The sequence below is a fragment of the Rhea pennata genome, chromosome 11 (assembly GCF_028389875.1).
Source record: "Rhea pennata isolate bPtePen1 chromosome 11, bPtePen1.pri, whole genome shotgun sequence".
NCBI classification, from domain to species: Eukaryota; Metazoa; Chordata; class Aves; order Rheiformes; family Rheidae; genus Rhea; species Rhea pennata.
This window is the reverse complement of record NC_084673.1, coordinates 11,441,584-11,449,078: the sequence shown is the minus strand read 5'-3', so window position 1 is coordinate 11,449,078 and position 7,495 is coordinate 11,441,584.

The window sequence follows — 7,495 nt, the reverse complement described above, 5'->3', positions numbered from 1 at the left end:
CCTTTGATCTTAAGCTGAAAATATTATCTATGTATTTTACTGTACAAGTAAATTTATTGCCAGGCATACATTATATCAGAGTCTGCAATCTAATTTACCTATCTTGGATATATAAGGGTTTTATTATTATTATTATTATTTCTTTAAATGTCATTTAATAGCTACAAAAATAATTTCATTAGCACAAAACTTTTTTAAGATGTTCTGACTTGTAAGTGTGTGTGTGTGTGCGCGTCTCTCTGTTTTAGAATCATGCATTCCTAATTGCTTGCTATTAACTCAATGGAAAAAAATATGACAGAAAGAAAATACAAGAGTCTCCTTCTAGAGTAGTAGTTTTCCATGTGCTATCTGTAGGCTTGTGGTCAGTGGATTACTTAAGGATCAGCAGAAGGTCAAAAGAAATGTAAGTGGCCATGTCTGGCCATGTGTTGTCCTTCACATTAGCTCTATAATTCTTTTGACTCTCTTGAAATGCCACAGAAGCCCTCTCAGTTCTTAAAAAAATTAATAGCAACAAAATGTTCTGAAGCTGCTGCTTCTGAAGGCACTGCTGAAACATTTTTAATTTTTTAAATGTTTCAATACCTGTTTTGGTTTCTGCCCACAAAGTCTAATATATTCAGTAATTGGCATGAAAATAATCTTCCAAGGATATTGCTGAGTACTCATTCATTAGCACATAAATTCAGAAACTAACACTCAAAAGACATATATAAGCATAGTTTAATAAGATTGTTTTAATAGCAAGCATATGAATAAGTGTATGTCAAATGCTAACAATTTAATTCTAATCTTTTTGCAGAAATATGATGTAGCAATGTTTCCTAGATCTGAAATGTCTCTCAATGCTGCACGACCAAGGGATGATCCAAACGATGAGAGATCAGTAAGACCTTATAGGCTAGGACACGCAGGAAGTAGATACTAACTACTAAAAATTCTTATAAATTCTTGCAAAGAAAAGGTATAGAAAATAATTATAGAACAAAATATGATGTTTATGAAAATATTATCTGATTTATTTACTGTGTAATTGATGACAATTTAATTTTTTCTGAATACTTGATTTTACATTTAGTTCATATAGCTGCTGTTAAGTAGTGCTGAAGTTCTTGCACATCTGTCAGGATCCCTGGGTTCTTTTGTGGTTAACAGTGTTCTCCTTTGCCTGAATGACAAGAAGTACCTATCACAAAAAGCTTTTCCTCAGGAAAACTCATGAGAAAAGAAAAAGTATTCTCAAAACTCAGTATAAGAAATGTCAAATGTGCGTGGTAATCATCATTCTTCCGTTGTTGCTTCCCAACAAAGGGAAGGTTTAAATCCTCATTAAATGGAAAGCGGGGTGGGGAGGCATTTTTTTGTTTGTTTGTTTGTTTTTTTTTTTCCCCCACAGTAAGTCTTGTTCAAAGACAGCTTCTGCCAGATAGTTTTTCTTCTCGGTTTCTATTTGACCCATGCTTTTATTTGTGATGTTTGCTCCACTCTGTGTCATGATTTCCCCCTTCATGCATTCTTCCGGTTCCTCACGTAATGCTTTTACTAAGACCATAAGTTTCTCTGTTGAAAATTACAGAGGTTCTTCAGCACAGCATAGCGTTCAGAGTCAGCAAACAGCAGACTCTGCCTTTTATTTGTTTTTTGTTTTTTTTCCCCCTTAAAGAGTCAATATTTTAAGAAATTAAAACCACAAATCAAATACGGATTTAAACTGCATAGTAAAGTCTGTATTCTTGTGTACGTGGATGACCTGCAGAATTGAGGGGAAGACTCTGTTCTCACGCATTGCCGCTTAGTCTTGTTGAGTATGGCACAACTGTACAAAGATAACCAAGGTACTTGGCTTTCCAGTATTCCAAGATGCAATCAAATACTAAAGTATTGACTGTAGCCACCTGAGCCTGTGAGCACATTCCATTATCCCTTGTTTGTTTTTCACTTTGTGTCTTCTTTAAATAGTTATCTCTTTGATCCTAACAGCTCAAATGTTTTGCACTTTGAAATACAGTGGCTTTCATTGTAACCTGTTTTATAAATAATAAACTGTGGAAGATCAGCTACCTTACAATTAACTGATTAATAAATAAGGTACTAAAGTCTTGGATATCTTTCTGATTTTTCCAGAAAGTCTTGAGCACATTTTAACATTAATAATAAATGATTCCTTTCCTTAGCTTTAGACAATATCTGAAACTATAAAAAAAAATGAAAACAAAATATTAAGGTTTTTAGAAAGGTGAAAATATTGGTATTTCTTTTCTATAAATCACAACACTCTTCTTTCAACAGCTCTATACTCTTGCTCTGTGCCATCTTATCTGCATCCTGGCACTCTTCATGCTCTGCACAACTTTCAGTTATTGCCCAGAGTACATTGGCTTTGCTATGCAAGTGTCTTAATAGAGAAGCCAGAAAATTACTCAGACTCCTCATTTTATTTTCCGTTCCTTGCAAGAGTTAGTTGAGTAGGAACAGCTTCCTGCTGGGGGGGAAAGGAAGGGTGGCTCTGAAGCTGATTAGGTTTTCTTAGCTCTGTAATTTATGTGCCATCCTAGCTGGTGTTCTCTAAGTTTCCAGCCACTATCACTTTTTCTAGTGTCTCTCCCAGTGTAACAACTATCCAAAGTGGGTCAGTTTCTCTGTTTCTTTCTCTTTTCCTGGAAGAGACCAGTGAACATGTAAATGTGGACCTAACACATATTGAAGGCAGATTTGCCAAATGTTAAATTAAATTGTCTAACGGTAGCAGAGGATTTTTTTCATGGACAACTGAAATCTCATGCACCAAAATTCTTTTAAAAGAATCCAAAGATTTTCTGAATGTGGACTGCTTGTGAACCTTTGTTGCAATGCTGAGACTGCAAATAGCCTGGAACCATGTCTTTACATACATCATTACCAATTTTGTTGCTGATTAAAGTACAAAAAAAAGACAGAATGTTCATAATAATATATGTGTAGCCAGTTTGAAGAAGCATCCTGTTCTGGCATCACAAGAGTATGAAGCATGGAAGAATACCGTTGCTTTTACACGTCTCGACGACTGTCCTTTCTATGGGCATGTTTAATGAAAACAACCTACTGTTACTCTTCAATTTCTGTTAGAAATAAAAGAAGTGAAGATGGTTTTCTCTACATTATCTTCAGAAACATACAGAAATGATGTTGTGACTGTATCTGTTTAGATTCTAGGCTGTCAGTTTAAACTATTGGTACCCCAGAAATTCAGATTCTAGTGTATAAGTCTTACCTCAGAATTGCTTCTTTTTCTCTCACTTCTTAGTTTCCAGTAGTGCCATGATTTAACAAACTCTGGTTGTTGTTGGCCTCTAGCTCTGTCCACCAACCTGTAGATGATCGTGATCAGTTTGATATTCCACTGCTCCTTTGGAAAGGAGATGAATAACAGGAGAAAGACAAGTCAATCCTGTCAAGTATATGTGGTACTGGCAAGAAGAGAGCTATCTGGAAGGTATGCACTCATGCTGCCTAAAGTGAATAAGGTTTTGCACATAGTGAAGCTCTTCTCATGAGGCTTTTGCTGTCTCCTGTTTAGTCTCAGGGTCTAAGGCAGATCAAGAGTTGCCTCTTGACATCAGGTACGCAGATAGGCACTGCTCCTGATACATTTAACTGCTCACTGTCAGATCAAGAATATTGACATCAGGCAGTGTATGTGAAGAAGCTGCTTGAAAAACTTGGATGTCACATCTAACAGTAACTATAATACCTCTTTGGAGATGCTGTCTGCCAAGCATCATGCTTTGGTTATTTGTGGCTTTTATCTGGAAACCAGAGAAACTCCATAATTCTTTGAAACCTTTATATTCTGAGTTGAAGGATAAGGAGCAGCGCTTGTCTTTTGCTAGTTAGTGTAGTTACGAAGGTTTACTTCCCTATCGAGCAGTGTTACTAAAGTAAGTAAATTCTTGGCAGGGGTGTTTGATGGCCATGTTCTAATACCTAAATATTTGTTTGTCTAAGGAATAGATCACATAGCATGTCGTCTTACTGTTGATGACAAAAGTGCCATTTTTTGGAGAACATGCTGCTTTTCTTATTGTTCATCATTAGGTTCCATGGGGGGCAGGGGGAAGGAATAGCAGGATGCATCAGCATCCAGCCATGACAATACCACTTTGATTATCTAAACTTAGGAGGATTTCACTTCAAGCATTCTGGCATATTTAAGGTTGTTTCAGCTTTTGTGTATTCTTGGTCATTCAGCGCTGTGATTTTTGATATTTGGATTTCTGTGATCTTTAGTGTCTTGTCTTTTTTTCCTCCTTTCTTCTGATCAATATTTTGGATTGGTTCTCCTTGTAATCGCTGCCTCACTCTGCAAATTTGCATGTTGTGTCTGATGTTGAATGTTGTGTCACACTGTTGGCAGTAGGCTTGGTTTTGCATGTTGATGTTTTATCTCATTTTGTTTTTGAAATTTTTCTTGATGTTACTCCAGAAGATAGAATCCAGCACAGATGGGATTTTGTTGAAGAAAGAGATCATTAATCTTACTATAATTCTGCTTTTCTGAACGTATCACCTTGTAAGATTGTTGCTCACTTCCCTAGGTATTCAGTTTTGTGAATACCTTTTCAAGTGTTTTTTCCTTTCATGCCTTGTTCTTAGCACTGTATTTACATTGGTGAATACCTTTACAAGTGGTGCGTTATGGTTGGTAGCTTTACTCCACTATGCTGTTACCTACAACTTGAAAGGGGGGGGGGACCTTCAAATGTCAGAGAAGTCTCCAGATGTTATGCTAATGAGGTAAAAGTCCAAAAGGAAAAATCTAGTAAGAATTCACAAAGAAAAAAATTGTAACTCTATTTAACTATGAATTATAGTTGTATAACGCAAAATGAGATTTACTTACACGTTTTATAACTGTTTTGTGCCATCTTTGACATTGTGTCCCTTCATATGACTCCCTGCTGCCTTTCCAGAAGAAGGCAAGTGTCTTGTTAGATCCTTTATTGTATCTGCTATGTCTGTATTAGACACGTTAGGGCTTCTGCGATGACATTAGATATTTAGGCAAGTGAAGCATACTGTCCATGAACAAAGTGTGCTTGAAGTGTAACTTTATAGGCAAAATTTTACAAAACAAAGATCCATAGAAGTATTTCTATGATTTACCTAATTTCAACGAGATGAAGAGAACAATTACTTATGTTTAGCCAACAGCGCTGGAAATTCAAGCATTACAATACTAAGATCTAATCAACAGTTTGTGCACTGATGTCATTTTCTAAAGTAGAGAGATGCGTGTATACTAAAATTGTCTTAGCTTAAAGGAGGTTTAGAAAAAAACAGTTACAACACTTAAATTGGAGAACAGACTTTATGGGCTTCTATTCAAATCACAGGGTTTTGCAAGTTTATGCTTTTAAGTGTACTCCATTTTTAGGTGTTGAAGAATTTTGCTAATATGGTTATAGAGGTATATTTACACTAGCATGATCCTGTGGATACCACAGGAACACACCTAGTTTTGCTTCAGCTGGGAATAGGTACATGGGTTGTACTCAATAACTTACTTTGATATGAAATTGCATGTTTTGACTATGCAAAGCAAAAGAAAATATTTCCCAGTGTGCCTGAAACGAGTTAAACATATTCTTTCTAGGTATAAGATTTAAGTTTTGAAAGATACAAAATTATGTATGTTTAAAATTTTTAAAAACTTTTGTTATTTTTAATATTTTTTAAAGAGCCAAAGTTTGAGGGTTTTGCTGTATGTTATGTATGCAGGTAATGACTATGTCAATTATCAGTAGATTTCATCAATTTAGTTGTTAAAGTAAGTTACTAAACTGTAAATTCTTAGGACCTACACTTCCAAAGGGATGTGTGTTAATTCTCTAAGAGGCTAGAGTTTGTTTTTGTTTTGTTTTGTTTTCCATACTCAAGAAAGTACATAAGCCATGTTGTTAGCAGTTACTACTGTACCTTATGACAGCAGTTTCCTGATTATATAAGGGTCAAGTTTTCTTAATTTTATTCTTAAAACTAATAATACTGGCAAGAATATATTTTAAGTACAAAAAAACATGTCATGAATGGCTTAGTACTATTTAATAATGAAGTAAAGACAATCACAGCTGCCTAGCTGAGATAGCTTTATCTTTCCAAGGAAATTAAAGGTGGATGAGAGGACAGCGACTGCTGCATCACAGTTTAGGCTTTCCAGTGCATTCCCTTTGAAAGCTGAATTTTGTACTCTTTCAACTGAAATCTATGTGTATGTTTAGACCTACCTGAAAACAGTCAGAGATAAGGCTAGATCTGAGCTTGTTTCAGCAGGCAGTTTCTAAAATGTACTGTCTTCTGCATGTGCAGAAACACACATACAGAAAATAGAATTCTAAGATGTCACTTTTTGTTACAATGCTTTTTTAGAAATAGTGAAAAGTAAGCAGAAAAGGAGTCATAGTGTATGTTTTATCAAAAGAAATATCCGTATCAAAATATCCTAGTATCAGAAGAAGTAGAATATTATAAGCACAAATAATAAATTCTAATCATTAATAATTGTAGTACTTGCTTATGTGTTTAGTACATGCTTACACACTTTTGAAGTTCCGTTAGTCTGTCACTGCTTTGCAATGAGACTTGTTACACTGTGCAGTTAGTATTTGTTTTTCAGAATACTTATTACTAACCAAAACATCGTCTGTCTGTTGTAGGAATAAGCAACTATTGTTCCTTTATTTTTTTTCAAGAAGTGCAATGTTTGATGTTTTATTTCACTTGTGTGGTCTTACTTACACCCTTTGAAGCAGGGAGGAGCTGGTTTTGTTAATATTTTTCCAGTGAGAAAATGATGCAGAGTAGGTAATGGTCAGATTCTTAGTACTTCAGAGTATTTAAATAATGAACTGAAATTCAAAAAGCATGTGTGTACCTCACACCTAACGAACTGCATCAGTATCTCGGTGGTAACTACACGCATACAGGTTATGCAAAAGCATTTCAGAGGGGCACAATTCAGAAACGTGTGATCTGTTCGGAACTGGTGGTTCCGCCATCCCCCCCCCCCCAGCCCCCTTTGCTGCAGTGGTGCATTACAGGGCATCTCTGGAAAACGTGCTGGGGAGTGACTGGGAGGCCTCGGACGTCTGACCCTGTGGCCGTCTGGCTGCAACTTAAGTACGCGTGGTGCAGAGGGCAGCTCCCGGTTAATTTTCAGCCTGGTGTAGCGTGCTCTCTAGCTGTTCAGTGATAAAGGGCTTTGTCTGATACGACTGTTTTGCCGCTAGCGGGCCGTTCCCAGGGTGTTTTTGTCCAGACCGTGCCTGTGGCGGGTGCCTGGGCCGAACCGCGCCAGGCTCGGACCGGCGTCGAGCAGGGGCCGCAGCGCTCGGCGCGGGCGCTGCGAGCCTGCTCGCGGCCAGCCCGGCGCCGAGCCGCGCTCCCCCCGCGGCGGCGAGGGCCTCTTCCGTGCTCGGCTCGCAGCAGCGAGTCCCCGCGGGGCGCGGCGCCGGTG